This window comes from Lycium ferocissimum, chromosome 8 (assembly GCF_029784015.1).
Source record: "Lycium ferocissimum isolate CSIRO_LF1 chromosome 8, AGI_CSIRO_Lferr_CH_V1, whole genome shotgun sequence".
Taxonomy (NCBI): domain Eukaryota; kingdom Viridiplantae; phylum Streptophyta; class Magnoliopsida; order Solanales; family Solanaceae; genus Lycium; species Lycium ferocissimum.
In genome coordinates, this window is record NC_081349.1 from 27,531,437 (window position 1) to 27,558,604 (window position 27,168).

The 27,168-nt window shown below is 33.9% G+C and overlaps 1 long non-coding RNA gene and 1 pseudogene across 1 annotated transcript; one reads left to right on the forward strand and one right to left on the reverse strand.

Annotated features, from left to right (window-relative positions):
* Window positions 1-623: 623 nt before the first annotated feature.
* On the reverse strand, window positions 624-13,969 carry LOC132067785 (uncharacterized). Its single transcript, XR_009417231.1, has 3 exons — window positions 13,687-13,969; window positions 1,437-1,948; window positions 624-883 (listed from the first exon to the last, which is right to left on the reverse strand). It is a non-coding gene; the product is annotated as an uncharacterized LOC132067785 (long non-coding RNA).
* On the forward strand, window positions 1,827-14,814 carry LOC132067784 (receptor-like protein 9DC1; annotated as a pseudogene).
* Window positions 14,815-27,168: the final 12,354 nt, after the last annotated feature.

Below are 27,168 nucleotides of genomic sequence, written 5' to 3' on the forward strand. Positions count from 1 at the left end.
ATTCCATCTAAAATTTACCTCCCAGCATGATCTGTTTTGTACTGTGTAATGCTAGCATTAGTCTTCCTGGTAAAATTGAACTGTTGTGGGAATTCAACTTTAAGGCGAATGTGTACTATCCACGTATCACTTTTTATTTTTATTTTTTATAACCGTAGTGTCCGGGCAAGCTTGCGCGCACCTCTACTAATTACACGGGGCACCTGCTACCTCCCAATAGTACGGGTAACTCTATCCACCGAGGCTTTGGACAACGGAAAGAAATCACCTAGCGTTTTTGCCTCCGCTGGGAATTGAACCTGAGACCTCATGGTTCTCAACCCACTACATTGATCACTAGGCCAGAACTTTAGTTGAAACAACTCTGTTTCCTCCCACAGCTTCCTCACATTCTTCCACGATACAACTTCATGTGAATATTACTGGTCACTGCATCAAGGATCAGATTTACTGGGATCACCTGTTTCTAAAGGTCATTGTAACCTGGCAATATCTCCACAACCAGTAATATAATGTGCTCTCGTCTCTCAATATCAAACTTTTATCCCTAAACTTCCCTCCTTTATCGTAGTTACTTTGCTCCATTATCCTCTTTATCTCCTTCACATTGAAAGAAAACAAGATTTTGAGAAAATTTCCTGATGTAATATTCAGTGTATACTCAATCAATATACATTGTCCTATTTATAGCTATGTAAAAGAATATTTCTAATAACTAACTATACAGCCGTCCTATTCCTATTTGTGTCCATATAACTAATTCTACAGCTAATAAAAATTAAATATATAAATAAAATACAGAAATGCAAAAATCTAGAATGTTCTATGAACAACTGTTTATGTTGAGGATATTTCCACCAAATGGGCTTCTGGGAACGAAAAGCTTTTTTTGCGCGGAGTGCCCTTCTTTTGGGGTGGTCTTTAAATTTTGTGTAGGCCCAAGTCTTTAATTTTGCCCTTGATCAACTTTGATTTGTTGATGAGCCCAATTCGAACCCCCGCTCAAGCATAAATTAAAAAAAAAATCGAACATTTTCATCGGGTGTATGCGGAGAACTTTTGTTAAGGAACAAAACCACCAAACATAGTTTTGGCAAACCAAAAACTTTGATAATTCTTTTCCTTACTTTTAATGGGCAACTTTTATGCATTTTTATCTTACCATCTTTTTCTTGTTCTTGACCATCCTTCAAAAGTTATGCCGGTGGGGGCATACTCCTATCATAAACTTTTGAATGATTATCAAAGTTATGCTACTTATGCCAACATCATAAGTATGCCCCCTCAAGTCCTGGAGGGGGGGCATAGCGAAATTTAAAACTTGCCTTGCGAATTTTTTTTAAAATTTTGACCCACGTTGAACCCATGGATTTTAGCATTTAAAGATTTCAAATATGAGGGGCAAAATTTAAAGAACCCCAAACGAAAATGAAAACGTATAGGCCCAAGTCTTGAATTGTTGACCAGATTTGTTGTAGCCCAATAACCCGGTCCATGAACATTTTCAAACAAGAACTTTAAGGAACAAAACCACCAAACATAGTTTAATCCAAAAACTAAATGCTTTTCCTTCAACTCATTTTTCTTACCATCTTTTTCTTGTTCTTGACCATCTAAAGTTTTCCGATCATCGGATGATTTCTTCTCACCAACATCCCCCCTCAAGTTGGAGGGGAGGTACGAACACCCAACTTGCCCAACATAGATATGTGAGAAGAACCAGATAGGGGTTTAGTAAAGAGATCTGCCAACTGAAGAGAAGAAGGAACATACAAAAAGAAAATGAGACCTGCTAAGAACTGTTGCTTAACAAAGTGACAGTCGAGATCCACATGCTTGATCCGTTCATGGAAGACCGGATTTTTAGTTATGTGGATCGCTGACTGACTATCGGAATGCAAAGGAATGGGAAGAGAAAGAGGAACTGAAAGGTCATCCACGAGTCGAACTAACCAGGTAAGCTCCGCCACTACCCTCCGCATGGATCTGTACTCTTGTTCCGTTCATGGCTCTTGTTCCACATAACTGTTTTTGGATGAGAAAAATCACAATATGTAGAAGCACTGTGATTTATGGTAAACATGTGCTTGAATTGTAGCAAAGTATGAGCTTGATCTTTGGGGCACAAATGAGGTAAGGATGAAGAGAAAACAAGTTGACAGAGAAAGGTTATATATAGCAGAAAAAATGCAAATATTCCATAACCCATTTCTGTTACTAAAATGATCAAATCTAAGTACTTAGTGGAAAAGAAATCAAGATCTTTTTTGCTCTGTTCCTCTATTCAATAAATATTGAGTTATATATAGCAGAAAGCAAAGAACATTTACTACTATTGCTTTGCAGTAGTAACTTTCAGGAAACTCACGTAGTCATTAGTTTCTGTCAAAATGTAGAGTTCTCAATTTCATATGCATGTGCACAAATAAAGCAATTGAACAAAGACATAATAAGCTGAACAAAGACATAATAAGCTTTTTGACTTACGTACGTGAGAGTGTTATCAACAAATCATGTGAAAAACGAAGTTTCTCAACTGGTCCGAGAGGAATTATTGCCTAAGTTTTGTTAAGTTGGAAGATTATAAGTTCACAAAGATGGTTTGTCCATATTAAGTAATTCACATTCTTTCTCTTCACAAGAGGACAACTACTTGCATTCAACATGTCTGTGTCAAGTTGCTAATAAAGGACAACACATCAAGTTGGTCAACAAAACTTTTAGAGCAGTAAGTACCACTTGATTTTCCACCACCTGCGTGCGAAATAGACGTGAGGCATTTTATACCCATTTTAACCGGAGTCAAAATGATTTACAACAAATCAGAAATTTCGAGATTAATTAAAGTTATGGAGTTGCCACCTAATTATCTACGGTGAATTAGGACACCTAAAGTTTATTAAAGTTATTGTCTAAAGTTAACTCCGTTTTAAGGTCTTACTAAACCTATAAGATTCTAGGTAAGCGTTCAATCAATCTAAAGAGAAGGTATCAAACACCCTTTAAGATCCATTAATAATGGTTAACCGACCGAACTTATTTTATAAAAAGGCCTTGTAAAATATGAGTAATAATGCATAAAACAATTGTTCAACTACGAAACAAGGGGGGGATTAGTACTTAAAACTGTAGTCATATAAAATTAGCAAATTCAATAGATAATAATTGTCGCCAAACCAACTATTATGTCTTTTGCCACAACCCTAAAATTAAAGAGTTTAGTTCCACATAGACATGGAGGAAAAACAACAAATCATCCGAATAAAAACATAAAAATGAGTATTACAGAGAAGAAAAGATAAAACCCTGTAACTACGGCCTCCACAGTGACTCCAAGCTCTCTCTAGGTCCAAAGTTGTGAACTCCGGGTTTCAAGTTATCCAAAGTTATGTAAAAACTCTGTTTTATGGACTATTTATAGGTGTATTAAAAAGCCCAGACGAAATAACCGAGTCCAAAACGAATTGAGAAATATTTAGAATAAATTAATTGGACCCTCTGCACTGTCCACCCTGATGCGTCACATGCCCAGGTACGTCTCTTTCTTCATTCTCAATTTCAATTGTTTCTTCTTTTTCATTTGTTGTCTTCTTCTTCCTTGTTTTTATACTTTAATTCCCCCATCATTATGTCTACATGTTGTCTCCCCTCATTTTCTCTATTCTTTTCTTTTCTCGCTTTTTATTCAACTTCGGTCTGAATATTAAGCATAAATTTATATAATAGTACTCAAAAGACAATTAAAAGTACTAAAATATGAGGCAAAAAATGAATAAATATATGCATTTTTGGCCGAACATCAGTTATTACAAGTGATAGGACTTTGTGTTGTACCTTTCATTTGAATCTTTCTATGCATTGACTTAAGAATGTGAACAACTGATGGTTTCCTGCATTAATTTGAATTACGGCGCAATGACTTGAGAAAGATTAAAAAGTCTTTACATATTGTGTTACACATTGAGATGGTTATAGTGATTTTTTCATGATAACAACTTCTCTAGAGAATAAGCATATGTAATTGACAACTAAAAAATTTACTGAAAATGATGAGGTGAGCTTCCTAGTATTGATTACTCAGAGCAACAATCTTAAATTTTTCCTCCACTAGCAACTTGACACAAACCTGTTGAATACAAGTAATTGTCCTCTTGTGAAGAGAAAGAGTGTTAATTTCTTAATATGGGCAAAGCATCTTAGTGAAATTATTTATCTTCCAACTTTACAAAACTTAGGCAGTAATTCCTCTCTGACGAGTTGAGAAACTTCATTTTTCACGCGATTTATTCATAACTTTTCATGATTAAAAAAAAATTTATGTCGTTGTCCAATTACTTGATAAGTGCACACAAGAGAATGTGCATATGAAATTGACAAACTCTACATTTTGACAGAAACTAATGACTAGGTGAGTTTCGTAGAAGATTACTACTGCAAAGCAACATGTTAAGCTTTAAAGTTAGGAGCTTCCCACTTTTAGTATAATATGATAAGCTTTTTGCTTATGCAACTTGTTTAAGTACTCCTCCAGTCGCTATACACTCGTTCATTTTTTTATCAAGTAAAAGGTTTCATTGGTAATAACAAGGCCAACTTAGCCACACAAGTGATCATATCTACACTAATTTAAAAGTGGGAAGCCACAAAGTTTAATACCAAAATGCCCGTCAAAAGTTAAATGACATTTATACCCTTTAAAAGCCTAAAAAGATATGGTGTTAATTGTAATATCCCAATTACTTTTAACAAAGCTAAATTGTTTATAACTATTAAATTGTATTACTCCCTCTGTCCCAATTTATGTGATACACTTTCCTTTTTAGTCTGTACAAAAAAGAATGATACACTTCTTTATTTAGAAATAATTTCCCCCTTTTGCCCTTAATGAAATGATTTACAATCACACAAATATTTATGGCTTGTTTTAGACAACAAGTTTCAAAAGTCTTCATTTCTTTCTTAAACTCCGTGCCTAGTCAATCTATATCACATAATGTTACACCCCGTATCTTAGAACTAAGGTTAGACTCATATCATTAGAGTTTTAGTGGAAAAACTGAAGGTTTGAACGTTTTGCGAAAATGGTTGATAGGAGAAATAGGCCTACTTCGGGCAGTGATAACTCCTTGATTAGTTGGCAATTTGGGAAAGTACCCTCAATGAAAGTTGTAGTACGTAAAAATAGCTTTCTAACGATATAAGGACCAGGCCAATCAGAGATCAGAGCAAGGAGATACGATCGTCTCAATATGGCTAATAGTAAGGCGTTTAAAAGTCTATAGAATCGGCTAATTTTTGATACGTCTTCCTTCCAGTCGAATTTAGTGAAAATCCGTTGGGAATTTGAGGAAACTTAAAACATGAAAGTTGTATCCCTTTGAAATATCTTTCCAACGGTATATTATGGGCCTTGAACAAAGCTATGTACAAGAAGTTATGCCTATTTTACCGAACACTGTGCAGAATCGATACGTGTCGCGCGTGCGGGCGCGTGCGATGGCTCCGCATCGCGGGCCGATCGCACAATCTGAATATTGACCTGCAGGATGTCGCGCGATGCCCGTGCATCGCGGACCCAACGCGCAAAAGGTCGGGTTTCGGGTCAAGAGTTGGGTTTACGCGTTTTAAGTTATATTTAAGATTTGGGGTTTATTTCCCCAACACCCCATTCACGAAAAATCACCCTAAATCCATAGAGAACAAGTCCCAAGCCTCAAGAACCCTCCAAGGTAAGTTTTATCACGATTCTAGGTTGAATTCAAGTCCCTAATCGCTTTCTAACTTGAGTAAACCCTTCTAATCCATAGAGTTGTGATTGGAACATTATTGTTAGATGTGGAAAGAACCCAAATTCAAGAGGATTGAACGTCAAAAAGGTAACGCTTCTACACTCTAATCATTCATAATAGTGAATTGATGAGTTCTTGGGAGAATAGTAAATGGGTTTAGTAAAGAGAATAACACGAACTATAGTAGGGTTTTGGATTGTTGACTTGAGATTGTTATAATCATATGGGTGATGGAGAATGATGTTAATTACACCTAATTGAGATTGTAGAATCAGCTAGAAGTAATAGAATGGGGATTGGGTGAAGAAAACACCATTAATGAAGGTTGTGGAGCTTCATGCCCACCAAGTGTTTGATAAAATACTTAGATGACCAAAGCATGAATATTATTGCTAATATAGAATCCCTTTGACTTGTATTGATATAGATCAAAGTTGAAAGGGGTGACGAACATTGTATTACACTCAAAGGCTGGAATTAAGGTATGTGAGGCTAACTATCTACGTTAGGGAATGTTCATGATTCTCCTACGCCTCATTCTTCATACTTGTCGATGGTTTTTGACTCGAATACGCTTAGCCCTAGTTTTATGATATGTTGTAGAACCGTTATCTTCTAGAGTTGCGATTCTGACCCGTTCATGGTTGTCAATTTGAATATCATGAACTCAACACGTAATCTTTATAGACTTATGTATTGTTACCACATGAGTCTCATGTAACATCCCGTAGATCTGAATTAGGTATGAATGTATGAATCTAGTATAAAGGTGATATTTTAGCTATACGAATCTATTTGGGATGAACTCGGATGATAAACGGTCGTTTTGAAGTCAAACCAAAAAGTGAAGTTCTTAAGGCCTTCTAAATTCGTCTAAGTCTAGGACAGTCTGTACTTATGGCTTGTTTTCGGGAACTTGCGTTAGGAATTTGTGAAAACTTTCTTCTTGAAAGTTGTATCCCTTTGAAATACCTTTCCAACGGTATATTATGGGGGTCAAGGGGACATCCGTACAAAAAATTATGGCCATTTTACTGAAGGATTACAGTGCAGTCCGTTCGTTGATCATGTTATACGAACTTGTTATACGGCCCATATAATTTTATGCGGACCGTATAACTCGTCCGTACTTCATGATGCTTCAAGTCGACGTTCTGTCCAGCCATGATAAAATATGGTCATATTATACGGACCGTATAACTTTATACGGACCGTATAATACGTCCATATAACTTCCGCCTCACTTTTGTATAAATTCAAGCCTTGAGTTCTTTTATTTCATTATTCACAATTCCAAGCCCTAGCAACAATCCAAAACATCAAGGTAAGTCAATCCAAACCCTTCCAACTCAATTCTAACATATACTCTAATAATCTAAGCAAGAAATCATTGTTCCTAATCTAGGGTTTTCAAGAAAACCCATCCCAAGGTTCAAGAATCAAGATTTAGGAAATCTTCTCCAAAATTCAAGATTTTGGAGCAATTAAGGTATGTAGAACTTCCATCCACATGTGGGAATCTCTACGTTCTTCCCCATGCTCCGTTTCTTGATATCCATGAAGTTCAACTCCTAGGGCATTAAACCCAACATATTGGTAGCCCGTATTTATGTATTTGTGTACATGCATTTTGTATCTATATTCATTATTGTATTCCTAATCTTCCATTACGGTTATTAGGAACCCTAGCTTAATCCATGAATCATGAATTCTTCCTCATGTGTTCTCATTATGTTTATATGAACTTTTATGATTTTATGTAGCAAGTTACAAGCATGTTTTCAAGTCAATTATATATATAATTATGAACTATTGTTATTACTCATGAATCAAGAACATGTTTGCAAGACTACGACAAGTTATCTCATGAAACCATACTACAAGATATTTCATGAAACCATGTTACAAGTTATTTTGTGAAATCATGATTACAAGTTATTTACAAGTTATTTCACGAAAATCATGGGCTTCTTAGCCAACTATATCATGTTCATGTTTTTGGGATTTGCTTAGTTAACCGAGAAGGCTCGGATAGCCCGAAACTACGTAGCCACCGTAGGATAAGGGTTGTCGACAAGCGAGGCAACACCTTCATTATGCGCTTTGGATCCTTACATGCTTATTATTACTTAAATCTTATATCCCTGGCAAGGTGTGAGTGTTCTCTTGTAGGACGCAAGTACCGATCATGTTGTCGGTTATACTATAGCATTCCCCACGTTACAAGCGCTTTATATACATGTATTTCCATTGATTTACCGTTTTCGTAGACTTTTACTCACGTTTCATACTCATGTTCAAGTTACATTCAGCTTTCAGTTCATATCCTATACCTATGTGGTGCCATGTTCTTCATTTCAAATAGTTTTACATACTAGTACTATTCACCATGTACTAACGTCCCTTTGCCCGGGCCTCGCACTTCACGGTGTAGATACCGATTTTCGGGAGCATACACTGCGCGAGGGGATCACCTCGCTATCGCCTTATTGGTGAGCCCCACTCCTCTCGGGTTCAACATGGAGTCTGCATTAGTATTCAGTTTATGGTAGTCCAGGGCCATGTCCTGGTAGTTAGTATTCTGACATGTTTTAGAGGTTTCATAGACAGATGTTAGTTCACAGAGTCAGTTATGCTTTCATATTTGTAGACTATTACGTTTTCATGATTTTTCATGCTATGAGATTTCTTCAAGACTTTATTCCGCAATTACGTTTTCATGATTCATTTAAATTGCATCATATAGATTACATTGTTTTGATGCCCATGTTGACAAGCAAGCCATGAGGTTCGCTCGGACACATGCAAGCAAGGCCCGAGTGCCGTGTTACGTCCAGGCCATGGTTCGGGGCGTGACATCTCAGTCTAGAAATTCAGTATGCTCAGAAACAGTCAGTGTTTTCAATTCAGTCCAGCATGTCTATTTCAGTTCAACATTGTTCATTGTTGTTATGGTTTCAGTCCTTATTAATTAACCATAATTAAACATATGTGATTTTGCCCAAGGCACGACACGGTCTTGTGTATACGTATACATGGCCGAGGCCATTGATCGACGCACTACTAGGCCGAGGCCATAGCGTGTATTTATTATGTGGGCCGAGGCCCCACATATACAAACACGGATAATACGATGATTCGGATACGGAAGCGGGGAGTATTCATATCTCTACTTCCTTGCTATTACGATTCTGATTATCGCTTTCGGTTTAGGTATTTTATTGCTTCGCCATTTTACATACCAAAGACAATTCAAATGTGCCGATGTCCCTTTTTATTGCTTGGGGGCATCTCGCGATGCAGAAACGATATATAGGTTGACGACTCGGCTCTTTAGAGTGCACGTATCGCCCATCGGTGAGCCCCAAATTCCTTCGGGGCGTAGTCAGCTATCTAGTTATTTCAGTTTATAAACAGCTCCATTATTCAGTATTCTTAGAGGCTTCATAGATACAGTTCAGACAGTAAGATATTTATTATGTTAGCCTAGTTGGCAATTGTTCAGTTGTTTTTGTTTAAGCCATGTTGTCTACGTTCAGATATTTCAGATTGTCTAAGTATTTTCGCATTATGATTTCAGTCAGACCTTTAGTATATCAGCATGTGTTTAGTTGTTTTCTGCATTCAGTTATGTTTTGAGGTCACATGTTGATTCAGCCAGCCAGTTGGTTCGCTCGGTCACATGCAGTCAGGCACCAAGTGCCGTGTTACGTCCAGGCCCAGGTTCGGGGCGTGACACATAAATTGGGAGCGTAGTACTTATGCAATAAAAGTTTCTTATAGCGTATAACAAGAATTACAAATAAATAAAAAAACATGCTAATAAAATCTATACATGATATTTGCAAAATTTATTCATTTTCTTGAATAGGCTCTTCATTCATCGGTTTGAGCTTGTCTATTTTCTCTTCAATTTTTGTATGAATTTATTGTACATTTTTTGAACATTTTTAAAATATTTATACTAATTAGCACGGAATGCACGTGCAATGAACGTGTCCATGAACTAGTAGTAAAAAAATTACCATCAAGTTGGATTTTAAGAAATTAACACTCTTTCTCTTCACAAGAGGACAATTACTTATATTCTATAACCAATTTCTGTTACTAAAATGATCAAATCTAAGCACTTAATGGAAAAGAAATCAAAATGCAAATATTCCATAACCCATTTCTGTTGCTAAAATGATCAAATCTAAGTACTTAGTGGAAAAGAAATCAAGATTTTTTTTTCTTTGTTCCTCTATTCAATAATATTAAGTTATATATAGTAGAAAGCAAAGAACATTTACTACTGTTGCTTTGCATTAGTAAATTCCAGGAAACTCACCTAGTCATTAGTTTCTGTCAAAATGTAGAGTTGTCAATTTCATATGCACATTCTCTTGTGTGCACAAATAAAGCAATTGAACAAAGACATAATAAGCTTCTTTGAATTACGTACATATGAGTGTTATCAACAAATCATGTGAAAAATGAAGTTTCTCAACTGGTCAGAGAGGAATTATTGCCTAAGTTTTGTAAAGTTGGAAGATAAATAATTTCACTAAGATGCTTTGCCCATATTAAGAAATCCCCCTTTGTTTTGTAATTGAACAATTGTTTTATGCATTATTACTCATATTTTACAAGGCCTTTTTATAAAATAATTCCGGTCGGTTAACCATTATTAATGGATCTTAAAGGGTGCTTGATATCTTCCCTTTAGGTTAATTGAACGCTTACCTACAATCTCATACCTTAAAACGGGGTTAACTTTAGACAATAACTTTAATAAACTTTAGGTGCCCTAATTCACCATAAAAAATTAGGTGGTGACTCCTTAACTTTAATTAACCTCGGAATTTCTGATATTTTGTAAACCATTTTGACTCCAGTTAAAATGAGGTATAAAATGCCTCATGTCTATTCTGCGCGCAGGTGGTGGGAAATCAATCCATTTTTCCTTGAATAAGTGGTACTTACTGCTCTAAAAATTTTGTTGACCAACTTGATATGTTATCCTTTATTAGCAACTTGACACAGACCTGTTGAATGCAATTAGTTGTCCTCTTATGAAGAGAATGTAAATTACTTAATATGGACAAACCATCTTTGTGAACTTATAATCTTCCAACTTAACAAAACTTAGACAATAATTCCTCTCTGACCAGTTAAGAAACTTGGTTTTTACATGATTTGTTGATAACACTCACAGGTAATTGTTTTATTTGTGCACACAAGAGAATGTTCATATGAAATTGACAACTCTACATTTTGACAGAAATTAATGACTAGGTGAGTTTCCTGGAAGTTACTACTGCAAAGCAACAATAGTGAATGTTCCTTGCTTTCTGCTATATATAACTCAATATTATTGAATAGAGGAACAAAGCAAAAAAAAAAAATCTTGATCTCTTTTCTACTAAGTACTTAGATTTGATCATTTTAGTAATAGAAATGGGTTATGGAATATTTGCATTTTTTCTGCTATATATAGCCTTTCTCTGTCAACTTGTTTTCTCTTCATCCTTACCTCATTTATGCCCCAAAGATCAAGCTCATGCTTTGCTACAATTTAAGCACATGTTACTATAAATCCCAATGCTTTTAAATATTGTTATTTTTCTCATCCAAAACCAGTTACGTGGAAAAAGAGCACAAATTGCTGCGAATGGGATGGAGTTAACTGTGACAAGTGCTAGATTTGGGAAGTAATAATTTGAAGGGAATAATCCCACAATGTTTGGGAGAGATGAGTGAAGTTTCGATTTTGGATTTGAGCAACAATAATCTTAGTGGAACAATTAATACAACTTTTAGTACTGGAAACCAACTTAGAGTCATTAAATTGCATGGAAATAAGCTAGAGGGGGAAGTACCACGATCTTTGATCAATTGCAAGTATTTGGAACGTCTTGACTTAAGTAACAATGAGTTGAATGACACATTTCCAAAATGGTTAGGAACCCTACCTAATTTGAAAATTATAAGCTTGAGATCAAATAAGTTACATCGCTCCATCCAAGCTTCAAGGAACGAAAAAATATTTGCTCAACTCCGAGTCATAGATCTCTCATCCAATGGATTTAGCGGGAATTTATCCGTGAACCTTTTTGAGAACTTTGAAGCTATGAAATTAATTGATGAGAAAAACGGAACCCCAAGATATGTAGCAAATTTAACTATTTACTACACGTATTCTTTGATGATTACAACAAAACGATCGAAACTTGAATTTGTTCGAGTTTCAACCTCAAACATAGTTATCGATCTCTCTAACAATAGATTTGAAGGTTATATTACCAGTATTATTGGAGATCTCATTGGGCTTCATACGTTGAACTTATCTCACAGTGGCTTGGAAGGTCTTATACCAGCATCACTGCAACATTTATCTGTACTTGAATCATTGGATCTCTCATTCAACAAAATTAGAGGAGAACTTCCTGTAACACCTCATAAATTCGTACTAAACCATATTCATGACTCAGAAGGTTAGAAACTCAAGAAGGAGAGTGTTGGAATCGAAAATATGTTTTAGTTTAGAAAACCCAGCGTTACGCTTCAAGGGACGGACCGCAACGTGTGTTACGGACCGTCGTTCATACCGTAATAGGTAAGGCTTGAAAAATCACCATCTCGAAACTTGAACCAAAGGACGGTTCATCGTTACGGACTGTACCATGTGTTACGGCCTAAGGTTACGGACTGTAACACCAGATACGGTCTGTATCTCGTGTCCATAACCCAACCTCGAACTTAGATCCTCTCTGGAATTTTGACACGCGTTACGGTCTAGTGTTACGGACCGTAACACGATGGGTAACAGTGCCGCGACTGCAACAATTAAAAGACGGGAATTCAGTTTTTATTTCATAAGTCTCATTCCTCTAAAGCCCTAACACAAAAGTTCTCTCCTTTCAACTTCTCCAAGCATTAAAGTAAGTTCCTTAATACCATCCTAAGTGAATTCTATCAATGACCCATGAATTCTAAGTAGGAATTTCATGTTCTTAACATAGGGTTTTCAAGAAAACCCACCTAAAGGAATCCAAGACCAAGGATTAGAATTCATCTTCCAAGTTCAGATTTTTATTTCAAGCTTGGAGCATTACCAGGTATGTAGGGTTGCTAGCTACATGTGGGAACATCATTGTTCTTCCCCACGCTTCTTCTTCCATAAAGTATGAAACTTTACGAAAACTAGGATTTTTAACCATGTTCATAGTAACCCTAGGTCCATGCCCCATGTTATATTATGTATTAAATTGTTATAAATTCTTCATTGTGTTCTTGATACATCATTATGATTATTGAGAATCTGTCCGTAATCCATGAAAACCCATACTTTGCATTCCATAGGTTCTTACATGCAAGTTTATGAACTATTATGATATTTTCAAGAAAAACTATATATGTTTTATAAGTTCATGCAAGAATAATACGAATGATATCCATGTACATGCAAGTTATGATTCATGAAAAGCCATGGGCAGTAAGTGCCACTTATTTTCCATGTTCATGTTTTGGGAGTTGGATTAATTACCGAGAAGAACAGCCTGAAACTAAGTAGCCACCGTAGGATGAGGATCGCTCCACCCATGCTTAGGACGATCTCTCATAATGACTGGATCCTTTCATAATATTATTAAATCTCATGTCTCTGGCAAGGTATGAGTGTTCTGCTGGTAGGACGCAAGTACCAAACCATGTTGTCGGTTATATTTACTGCTCTCCCTACTCACGATACTTTACACATGTTATATATGTATATGTACTCATGTTCATGATCATGTTTCAGTTCAGTCTCTATTATGATATTCCATGTCCCATGTTATTTCATTCAGTTGCTTTACATACCAGTACATTCAATGTGCTGACGTCCTCTTTTATTGCCCGGGGGCCTGCATTTCACGATGCAGGTACTGATTTACAGGACAACGCATCTGCCTAGTAGGACTTCGCACTTATCAGCTTGTTGGTAAGCCTCATCTCTTCCGGGGCTTAGACATTTATTATTTATTATTTTCATAATAAGATATGCATTTAAAGGTATGCTGGGGGCTTGTCCCAGCGAGTATGTTTTCATGTTCAGTCTTATGTAGAGGTTTCATAGACTAGACTAGTCAGACATGTCATGTCAGATGTTCAGAGTCGGATAGCCATTTTAGCTCATTTACGATATTTCCACATTCATGTTTTAAATCAGTATTTATTAATGTTATGATTCTTATGTTTTATAAAAGCTCATCACATTCATGTTATACTTCTGCTCGTGTATGCCTGATGATGATTCAGCAAGCCATGTGGTTTGCTCGGTCACATGCAATATGGCACCGAGTGTCGTGTTTCTCCCGGGCCATGGTTCGGGGCATGACACTTCCGCAACAGCTTGCATCTCTCACATCACTTGCAGTCTTAAATCTCTCTTACAATCATCTTGTTGGGTGCATCCCCAAAGGAAAACAATTTGATACGTTTGAGAACTGTTCATACCAAGGGAATGATGGTTTACATGGATTTCCACTCTCAAAAGATTGTGACGGTGATGATGGGGTACCACAAGTGACAACTCCAGTTGAGCTAGATCAAGGAGAAGAAGGAGATTCAAATCAGAATGATCAAACAAGGGCAGACGTTTCTCATGGGTTACTGTTGTGGTCTAATTGTTGTCCTCTCCGTAATATACATAATGCTGGCAACCCAAAATCCAGCATGGTTTTCGAGGATGGTTGACGAATGGGAACACAGAATTGTTACGAGAATGCAAAAGCACAAGAAAAGAAAATAGTGTGTAACCTCAAGGTATTCAACTTGAAAGGAAGATTCTTTTTTAAATCAATGTAGATATTCTACCTAATTCATCCTTAAAGCTTAACTTTAATTCTTCATTTTTGGGAATTGCAGGATTCATGTATATTGAGTTGCTGGGATGCAATAAAAGCTTTACTTTCCGAGCTTGTGATGTTTCTAAAGTGTTAATTACCCTATGAATAAAAGCATGAATTTTCGTTTATCTATAATTTGTTACATATTCAGCCTATATTATTAGTTAGCTAATTGGATTCAACTGCAAAGTTCAGTTAACAAATTTATGAAGTTATCTTATCTTTCTCTTAATTACATCAAGTAATTTCAATAGCAAGCTAAACATTTACCTATTAAGATTGTCCTTGCTGATACGATTAATTGGCTTAAATATCCTTATAGTGTTAACTAAATGTATAAAAATTGCTCGAAAGTTCAAACATATAACTTCTAAACGTGAAAATATTTGAGCATTTAATCCAAAATCTTAAGGCAATTGAGAAAGTAGCTCGGGACTAATAATCTCTATGCATTTTAAGTTTTCTGATGAAGTCGTCTTGGAGCTTTATTTTCAATGCAAGGAAGACATTAGTAGACTGGATCAAAACCAAAGAAAAAATTATGTTCTGGTATTGTTCGGAACTCATCACATGGCAGAAAAAAAAAAATCGTTTCATGATGATCAATACTTTTATTTCTAACATACAAAACTGATAACTCCATTTGCTCAGGGGAGGATTTAAAGTGTTCGTTATAGATTTAGGTGAGTTCAATATTTTTTCTCAAAACTATGAATAGATATTAAGAAATTCACTAAATATTTAATTGTGAACCTTTTTATTATTGTATAGTATTAACTTTAAGTCGTTGTAGGAACCCATAAACTTCAAATTCTGGGTTCGTCGATTGTCACAAAAGTGAAATGATACGAGAATAGAAGATGTGGAATCTGGAAAGGGAAATAAAGGGAAAATTGTTGTTGGAAAAGTGATCCAGAGGTGTAAAATAATTAAGTTGAAAAGTAAGATGATCATGTATCACGTGTGAGGAGAGCATAAGTGAAAAGAAAAGTAAAGGGGTGAATTATTGGAACAAGTACCAATCATCATTTTTTAATGAAAATTTGCTCCAAAACAACAAAACGTAGGTACCAATCTAGTATAGCACTGCTAACAGGATAGTCAGTCGATAGCGGAAGCAAAACTCTCACATCTCTATGACTAGTCGCTAAAGTAACAAATGAAAAAAAAATTGGCAAACATTATAAGTATACGTGTTGCTTCTTCAACCAATCCACATAAAGCACACAAACCCAAGCAGCTATTTAAGTTTTTAGTACAAAATTGAACTTCAAACGACTAGTACTAATGTTTAAAAATCGTCATGCTCTTACCAATATCAACAACCTTGACGGCTTGATCGTCAACACCTCCATCTTGACAAGTGTGGATAGCTCAAGTGGTTGAGCAACTTTGCCATCAACCAGTAGGTTGAAGGTTTGAGTTGTGCTGGAGGGTAAGTGAGAACAGTATCGATCATCTTGATGAGGTAGGGTGGGGAAAAAAAACACCTCCATATTCATCCGCACCTTTAGCAGATGGACTCACCCCCTCTATCAATGGCTCTCTTAATTAGCGACACTCTTCCCTTGTACCATAGCACTCCATTCTCAAGTTCTGTGTAGGAAAATGAATCTGAGAGGAGCTCATAAACCAATATGTTTGCAGATGATTATTCTCCGTTTCTCCCTCTAAAGAACCTTCTTAACAAAAACACTGTAAAGTGCACCTGCTTTTTTCCAGTTTTCTAACAACTTCTTGTTATTAGGATGTTGACCAGGACCAACAGTGGCAAAAATTTTGTGCAAAATAACTGCTTCGATTCACTCATCTATCTTAATTTATTGACTAGAGATCTGAGCTGTGAGAAATTAAAATTTTGTGATAAGGCCGACATTTGCATCATCCATCATTGCATCGAAAGGACCATGCATGCTTCTAAATTAACTCCTGAAATTGCACAAAATTAGTCTGAATAAGTTCTCTTTTCACAAGCCAATTTGCTAAGGAATTAGCAAACTTCTCTGTTTATGAAGTTCAATAGTCCAACTCAGTCCAATTCTTCATATTTTTTGGGCATTTCAAATACTAGTACAGATCATAAAATAGAAGGAAAGTAACTTTTAACAGTAATGTCACTTCTATGGTGCCAAGTAGTTTTGGTTTCAATCTTTTAAAACAATCACCCATCTTTTCACAGTGGAAAAAAAAACAAGAAATGCTCCGTCAACCTCAAGATATGATAAGTTGGTATACAAGGTTGGAGTAGATCATCTTCAAGAATTATGTGATGCTTTAATCAGAGGGAGTAAAATACGCATTGTACTCTTTTTCCCTTAACCACAGTTGTCCCACTTTGGATTTTCCTGGTAAGGGTTTTAATGAGGCAGCTAGCAATGTGTATTACTAGATACGTATACTCTTTTTCCGTCACTAGGATTTTTTCCCACTGAGTTTTTTCTAGTAAGGTTTCAATGAGGCACATTATCTATTAATGAACATCCAAGGGGGAGTGTTATAAATACACCGTATTATGGATGTCCATTCAAATACACAGTCAACTGGATAAGCTTACAATCAAGCAGGCAGCTTGCAAGTAGCTCAAGTAGGCAGCTTGTCAGCAGTTCTGAAAAGCCTCGCAATAACTTCTTTTCTTCTATAAATAGGAAGTCAATTCAGTTCATTTATACACATCAAATTGAAAGAGCAATAAAATCTCTCTCTCTCTCTCCCCCCTGCTTCTTTGACTATATCTTTTGTTGTCGTGTACTTTTATTATTTTATAACAGGTCTGAAAATATAGGGCTCTTTTAATGCCAGAAACAAGGAGGAGAGTATAACGTTAATTTTGGAGTGTGCATATATAACAGTTGCTTCCCTTTGTATCCAATGGACTAATCTCCAAAAATGGACGTTATTGTTCCAAAATAACCAAGTATTTCATTTGGGATTAAACTTTGTATTGGAATGGCCTAATATATCTAGTTGTGTCTTCGATTTGTAACTTATTCTTCAAAATTGAATATAGTTTTCCAGCTTGTTTAAATAAGATTTTTTTTTTATATAAGGTAAAGTCCTAATTGATTTTAAAGTCCGAAATTTTAGGTATATAATTCAAATAGGAAAAGGTTTAATAACTAAATTTCAAATAAATTTTTAAGTCCTAAATATTAAAAATAATAATTAAATAACTATTTTATCTATAGTGAAATCTATCTTCAAAGGATTAAAAGGTCGAATAACTTATCAAGGAAGATAGAGTTCAATTTCTTGGATTAATGTGGACATCGACAGAGAATAAATTCCCTAAAAGGCCACCCATGTATTGAAAATTACCTACAAATATCACTTTTGTTTCTTTTAGGATTAGAATATCACCCAAATCCCAACTTCACCCAAATCCCAACTATCACTATTTTTCTCAGAATATACTAAACACAAAACTCTCCTTCTCTCCTAGTTGGCATGTCATGTCACATAAAATTCTATTTTTTAATAATAATGGGATAATTTCAGTGACCCCCCCTCACATTTAACCTTATAATACTTACTTCCCTGTGGTTTAATATATTACGCTCACCTCCCTTATTTTTAATTTTATGTATCCAAACTTTTTTAAATGATAATCTTGCAACAATATTCCAAAAATACCCTTTTGTGGCACTAATATAATTATTTAATAGTACTCCTATGAGACTGGTAATCCGAGTAATATTTCATTCAAATTTTTAATACTATGTTTGACTTTTTTTTTATCTTGGATTTGGATTCACAAGACGAATAAACGTATGAAAAAAGTAAAATTATAAAAAATAATATAACCATTATTTTTTTCATCTAACATGAGATAATACATTTTTATTTTGATAATTTTTTTGGACTTAAGAACAAAAAATAAATCATGTTCAAATATAAAAATTAGATTTTCTACACATATGCACCAAACAATAATTTATTTCTCTGGTAGTACACTGTCTTTTTATAATAAACTAATTAACAGTTTTTTGTACTTAAATATTACATATGTAATTGAAAAAATGTCATCTAAACTTTAATATGTTTAAGTTGTATAACAATTAGCAAGTTTTGTAATTTACAAGGAAATAAATAATGCATCTAATGAAAAGTTGTGCCCAATGGATCACTCTAGGTCGAATATTTAATTCTAAAGTAATATATTTTAAAGATTTTCGTCCCACAATTAAATATTCAATATAAAGCCAAGAAAGGGCAACTTTGAAATATTGGATACGTTTTATCATTACAAGGAGTTTGGTTACAAAAAGTTGAAAATAAGAGAGGTGAGCGTAATATCAGAAACCACAAGGGAAGTTAGTGTTATAAGGCTTAACTTGAGGGTAGGTTTATGCAATTATTCCTATTTTATTAAAAAAAAGATAGAATCTTATGTGACATGGCATGCCAATTAGGAGAGAAGAAGAGTTTTTTGTGTTTAGTATATTTTGAGAAAAATAGTGATAGTTGGGTGATATTCTAGTCCTAAAGGAAACAAAAGTGATATTTGTAAACAATTCTCAATACATGAGTGACATTTTAGGGAATTTACTCGACAGATCATAGTCTCTTTTTTTGTTTCAATTGACAGAACATAGTATATATTTTTTTTTTCAATTGCCAGATTAATTTTTTTTTTTCTCTCAATTTTGTCTATAAGAGAAATTAAATAGTTACCCACTAAAAATTATACCTTATTTTCAAAAAGACACTTTAATTTTACGGGGCTCCTATAACCCCCTTGAACAATTTTGATCTGGCATTAATACACCCTTTTTCAATCAATCCTAGTTTGAGTAAGAAAGTAATTTTCACGCACTAATTACTAATCCTAATCAAAATGCCAAAATATTACAAAAAGAAAGAAGAAAAAGACTATTTTCTATAAATTAAAAAAAAGAAAAAGTTTTCCACCCCACCTTACCCTAACTGTAGGCTTCACTGAAACAAAAATGGAGGTGTGCTGAGCTTTAGAAATGGAAACAAAGAATCACTCCACCATTTTATGCTATTATCATTGCATTTGGTCTATCCCTCTCTCTCTCTGAAATTATACAAACATAATTATGGTTAAATTATCAATTTGAAAAACTTTCTTCCACCTGCGGCATAACCCACCGCTCTCTGCTACTAAAAATAAGGTACAAGTTCAGGAAGGGAATGATGTATTTTCTCATATCTCTAGTCAATAACAATTAAATCTATGTCGCTTGGTATGAGGGATGCAATACGTAAAGATATCCCACGGACGGGGATATTTCCACCGGAAGGAGACATCCAAGTTCTTCTACCCCCTACCACTACTCTAGAATATCTAGATTTTCTTTGAGATAATTATCGATCTACACTGACTATTCTAGATAATTCTATCCTCAACTATAAATATCTAAGTGTCTAGACACTTTATACAATATATATCAAAGATATTATATTATAACTTTCTAGAAACTCTTTTAAATATCTACTATTTTTGTTCTTCCAAAAAATTTACTTTAATTTTTCAGGATTATATATCGAGCCATGTTGTTGTTGTGTTGTTGTTGAATGAGAGTTACTTTCCTTCACAGCTATTTCAACTTTATAGTAATTTCATATCAATTCAAAAGACGGTTAGACATTATAATCGATCTTTAACACTCAAAACATTTTGTCAAAGGCATATCCAATGTGCCAAAATGCAATATTCATTACCACTCTTTAAACAACGTTTTTTTCTTCGGTATGTTCACTCTTTAATCAAACATCGAAAAACATAAAATTAGTCAAACACTATTGAATTGATAATAACATGCATCAATTTCTCTGCAAACTCATAATTAAAAAAAAGATTCCATCGATCGCCTTTATTTTTCCTTTCTGCTTAATTAGTTTACCTGTATTACATGTTAAGAAGTCTTGATCTTTACTGAGCCAGCCAAAACTACATCATTAATTAACTTAACAATGAAACCTTCAAGAAATTGGCATATTACCCCATTAGTATAGTACTACTACTTCACGACATGCATACTATTTTGCAAGTGGTCCGTACGATCTTAGCTGTAACCTGTAATTTTCATTGACAAATTGGTTTATTAACATTTCCTTCTTCTTCTTTTGCGATGTCTGGTACCCACTTCAAGTCTCGATCAATTCGGATTCGCCGCGTGAAATTCATTAAGAGGAAAAGCGCTCTCTACCAGTATTTTTACAATTTACAGGGCTCAAACTCGAGGCCTTTAATTAAAAGTAAAGGTACGCATTATATTACTTTTAAGTATGGAACACAGTTGGGAGTGTTGGCAATCAGTCAACATCAATCTGCTCATTGTCCCCATTTATATTCTAAATGACAGTTAACTCCATTAATTCTCTGGATACATATTTCATAAGCTCTTACTCAATGTGTAGAAATATTTCAAGAATATACGATTTTTGGGTCCGTGGTTTATTTATTGTTTTAACAAACTTTTACCTAAATCATTGACGTACGATGGCCGAAGCAATGAGGTAAGACTTCTAATATTTAATGTTTTATAAAGATTGACCGACAACGATATATAATAATGTCATAATATTACTCAAAAAGATTGAGAAAACAACACAAACCACTGCTAATAAATCTGGTTTGTTGATTAGCTTTGATTACTCTTGATTTGTCCTAACACATCGCCTTAGCTTTTAAATTTTATGCATGCAATAACAACTTACAACTGCCAATATTCCATCTCTCATCCCTCACCATTTAGGAGGGTGGCATTCATGCATGTTAGCTTGTGTGCCCCGGACTATTTTATCAGATATTTGTTATTTTCCACCAATACAAGTATCAGATAATTTTGCCCACCAAAATTTCAGTCCACGGAAGAAATTAAATCATGACCTAGTGTATTTTGCCTTGATTGGAATTTAAACATGAAACGTCATGATTTTTATTCTACTTTATTGATCACTAGGTTACGTCATTGGGCTCATAGGATCCCACATTTTTAGAAAAAAATTAAAGACTCATAAAGTATATATTGAAAAAATAAAAAATATAAATACTTAAAAAGAAAACAGCTTCTTTATTGAGTAAAAGGAGGACCCTTTCTGAAATTTAAGGTTCGGCCAAAAGGGAGCTAAAAGAGTTGGGATACGGTCATATAACAATATCAATCATGTTTGTGCCATAATTTTTGCATGGAATTCATCATCAACAACCAAAAAGAAAAGGTAGGCACTAGTCATTTCCTCAACGTAACATGAGAAATTCCTCTTCCGCCCCCACGCCACCCACCCCTCCCTTCAAGATTTTTTTTTGGTTTCATATTCGGTGTCTAGTACCTGCTTTGAAACTCTGAGTAATTTAAATTCACGCAGTGTAAAACCCATAAAAAAAAAACACTTTATACTTAAAAATTAATTTTCAAAACTCGAAGCCAAAACTTTTAATTAAAAATAAAATCTTTTTATCCATCCTATAACAGTCCTTGATCTTAATTTCTCTTCAAGATTTACTATTGCATCTCTAGTCAGTATCATACTCTCGTGGTTTTCTTTTTCTGAGGGACACCCAATTTTCTGTCAGTCCAGCTAATATTTGAAGACCTTATTTTAGCGCAATGATGAAGACTTTTTAAATCATTAACTACATAGTGAACGAATTTTGAACAAAGTAGTTCATTGAATGAAGTAGAAATTTTTCCACGCACATTATTATATGCCGGTGAAAATCAATATCCTTTGACACCTTACGGCCATGTGTCCTGAATCCTTTTATCTAAGTGCTTTAAGATTTTCCTGTTAAAACCTTATTGAAGCGGCCTCCACTTCACACTTAGCGCGGCAAATTCATCAAAAGTAACTTTGCATACTCCGACCAAATAGTCTATGAATTCATTAATAGAATTTAATCTCATCCTCCTATACAACAAAGTGTCGGTGAATCTATCAAGAGTGTTCCTACACACTCCAACCAAAACCGGTTTATAGACTTATTAAGACAATAAAGTCAAGCCTCTCTATAATGGCAGCGTTTGTCCGAAATTTCATGGCTGCTATAGTGAAGTGTTGCTATGTATGTATACTGACATTTGGTGTTTAGATTTCATTTAGCTATTATAAACAAAAGTATGCAAAAAATAATACTTCTACTATCATCACGATAGATAGTAAAAAGGGATGGCACCGGCTTACTCCATATCGGAATACTTAGCATAATACTTCTAATCCAGACAATTTTTTCTCAAGTAGAAGGTACAACTATAAATTTGTATTCCATCAACTAGTCGTCATCAATAATGTACCGGTTCAACGTATCCACCAAAGATTTTTTTTTTTTGGTGGCGGGTGGGGGGGGGGGGGGGGTGTGCTGACATAACAAAATTTATGTCCTTAAACTCAACAAAATTATATTAGAAAATCCAGTCTACTATTGACTTTTGAAAGATAGTCAAATACCTCATACTTTCAATAGTCCAAGAGCTTTCTCATCGTCTGGAACTCAAAAATCATATTATTGTTGAGTATAATGCACCAAATTCATCATATAAATTCATGAAAAGCCTTCAACTAATAATGAAATCATTATTATTTCCTCTTGATCTCAAAATAATATTCTAACTTTCAAGTATTGATACAATCTTTACAAATAATATATTCATATCACTACACAAACTTGAAAGTATATTTTTCATGATTTTTTTGTACACACATATACGTACACCAACTTTCAAGTATAGATATGATGCTTTCAAATAACATGTTTCATGTCGACTAACAAGCTTGAAAGTTTATCTTGAATAATCATCAACAAAAATTATAGAAACATCTCTTTTTCATCTTGTGACAAATAATTCATTTCATGAATATTTGTGTGGATTAAACTCAAAAGTGTTCATTTCCTTTCAACTGTTTTGAAAGGTTTCTTTGCTATCTTGCACTTATTACAAGTAAGACACTTATAAGAAGCATATTTATTTGCACAAACAATAATTAATTCATTATTTACCAAGAGTCAAATAGATCTAAACTTCACGTGACCTACACTTTCATGCCTCAAGTCAATAAGCTCCACAATATAACTAAAAGTATTTCATTTTTATCACAATCTCAAAATAATATTTAAGCTTACAAGCATATACATTATCTTTTAAAAAATATGCTTCATGTCCTTTCAAGAACTTAAAAATTCACATTTTGCAATTTTACGCATGCAACATATATCTATATGCAAACCAGTTTGCATTTTTTTTCCTTCAAAGAAATCATATGTTATCTCTAATCATGCACACCATTCATGATTATCAACCTAGCATTAGATTTCACGAAAAATCACAATAGGCAGAGAATAAATAGAGATTAGAGTTTAGAAGATAGATTAGGTTACGTCATTGGGTGCACAGGGTCCCACATTTTTAGGAAAAAAATTAAAGACTCAAAGTATATATTGAAAAAACAAAAAATAAAATTATTTAAAAAAAAAACAGCTTCTTTATTGAGTAAAAGGAGGACCCTTTTTGAAATTTAAGGTTCGGCCAAAAGGGAGCTTAAAAGATTTAGGATACGGTCATATAACAATATCAATCATGTTTGTGCCATAATTTTTGCACGGAATTCATCATCAACAACCAAAAAGAAAAGGTAGGCACTAGTCATTTCCTAAACGTAACATGAGAAATATCCCTTCAAGATTATTTTTTTTGGTTTCATATTCGGTGTCTGCTACCTGTTTTGGTACTTCGAGTAATTCAAATTCACACAGTGTAAAACCCATAAAAAAAGAAAACACTTAATACTTAAAAATTAATTTTCAAAACTCGAAGCCAAAACCTTTAATTAAAAATAAAATCTTTTTATCCATCCTGTAACAAGAGTCCTTGATCTTAATTTCTCTTCAAGAATATTTACTATTGCATCCCTAGTCAGTATCATACTCTCGTGGTTTTCTTTTTCTGAGGTACACCCAATTTTCTGTCAGTCCAGCTAATATCTCAAGACCTTATTTTAACTTTCCCCTACAGCTTTCATATTAATTACATGTGTCTCTAATTTAATAATATGTTAAATTTAGAATATTTGCATAGAACAATTTGCAAGGAAAAACATTGACCAATAGCTGTTATATAGTCGGTTTGACCATTAAAAGTACAATATATAATGCTGTGTTCATACACAATTAAATATTACTAGTACGAACGATTCACTTTTTACAATGAGCTCAATGTTCCAAATATTTTTTCTTAAGTATGCATAATTGGCATAATTCAAACACTCCAGACGTGCAAACCTTTAATTGATTAAAGTTAAAACCAGCTTCACTTTACTAATATTGCTAAGTCATGAACAATGCACATAGTTTCCAGAATTTAAAGTAGTGGATTCAGAATATATGTTTTCTTATTATATGTATATAGCCATATTTAATTAAAGGGAATTGTAATCGATGATCTATCTTGTATTGTTTCTTTTCTTTTATGGTATAAAATTTTCTTTTACTTCTGCTCTAGGGCGTAGATTTGACAGAATCTCGTTAAATCTTTGTATTATTTCTTTTCTTTGTTTGTTTTTGTGTGACTATGTGCTATGTTAAAGAATTCTAAAGCTAACAATATTAATATATCTCGAATCCCTAACCTCAATCCCATGTTTGTTTTGGAGGGATTTGTTCTTTAATTACTTCATTATATTATGTTTATATTATTTTTGTTTGCTTCATCATGTAAGCTTTCCCAAAAGAAGAGCCATACCAACCTTGAGCCAACCTTTACTCTTTACATAGTTTAATTACATTTGTAAAATTATTTAATATTTGTCACTTGTACGACAATAATAAATTGATGTTGCACACCATTACACGTGTTGCTAAATCATTGGTCGCATACCCAGCTTCGAGGTTTTCTAATTGGAGAAAGATTATTAAGGAATCTTAATCACCTTTAAATTATGAGTATAATATAAGATGGTAATGAATTTGCATGACTTCTTATTTGGACTATTCTCTGATGGGATTTTGTTCTTGGGTTGTTGCATGTGTACGCGAATAAAACTATATGTTATAAGATCTATTTTTTAATAAAAATTATTTATTTAATGCGTGTATAAGTACTTGGCTAGCTCTCCACTTGATAACACCTAGTAAAACCAACCCAATCAATACAAATCATTTTCACCTCTTACACTGTCTCTTTTTATTTATTTTAATATATGTTACTCTTGTAGCTTAAACATAGAGTACTATTAAAGGAGTTTTATAAACCGAAGTATGGAAGAGATTCCATTATTCTAATATAATGTTTAGGTCTACGTGATTTCAAGTCCCAAGGCCAACTAATAATAATGACATAGTATAAGTGAAAGAAAGAGGGACGGTCCATCAACAGTACATAGAACCTATATTAAAAAAAAAAAAAAAAAATTCACCTCTCCCTTAATAAGAGGTCTCGGGTTCAAGCCCTGAGTATAAAAAAAAAAAAAATTGATAGGGAGCACTTTCTCTCTCTCTCTCTCTCTCTAATGTATATATATATATATATATATATATATATATATATATATATATATTAACCCTACGCCGCGCGAATCCAAAGCTAATCGATCTCCAATGCGAATATCTAACACCAAATGGAAAACCCAAAAAAAAAAAAAAAATCCAAATAGAATAGCAATTAATATTAGAATTTCACTTTTATGTATTAACTGTGTAAAATTATTTACCTATTATTATTAATGAACGCTACTTGATAATCCGATAGTAATAATAAGTAACTTACTTTCATGAATTAATATTATAATAATAGTAGAAATATGTCTCACGCTATTATCACACTTTTTCGTTTTAATTAATGTAATATAAATTGAATCGGCACGAAATTTGAAAAAGAAATGTAAAGAAAAATAAGTTTCGTGCGGTTATATAAACTTCTCATTAAAATAAGAAATGTAAAGAGTGTCATTCTTTTTTTAAACCAATTTAAAAGTGTATCATTCTTTTTTGAACGAGCTAAAAAATGTGTATCAATAAATTAAAACTAAGGGAATATAACTTAATATTGCAGGGCTGTATCTTTATTTTATTAATAATGTGGTGAAAGTGATTAAGAATTTTAAGGTAAATACTTATAGTAAGTGATTTAATGAGGTGAAGATGCATGTTAATTGTACATGATTAAGTGTTTAAAATCTACGTAAAAATGTATAGTATATATTTAGTAAGCAGTAATGCAGAATACATAGATAGATATTTAAATTTGACTTCTACTGACAATTGAACACTTCAACTTATACAATGATATATCATCTAGACACTTCAACTCGTCTCCACTGTGCCAATTAAACACTCCAACTTATAAAATGATCATCTAGACACCTCCAAAATTTATGTGCCACACGTCAGCGTCGGGTGTCCATGAGCCACAGTGATGATGAGTTGAGGCATATCTAAATATGCATTCTCAAAGTTTGAGTGTTTAATTAATTAAGGTGTATATCTATATATTATGTTTATTTATTGAGTAAGTTTTTTGCCGAATTTTAAACATGAGTCAACTTTGGTG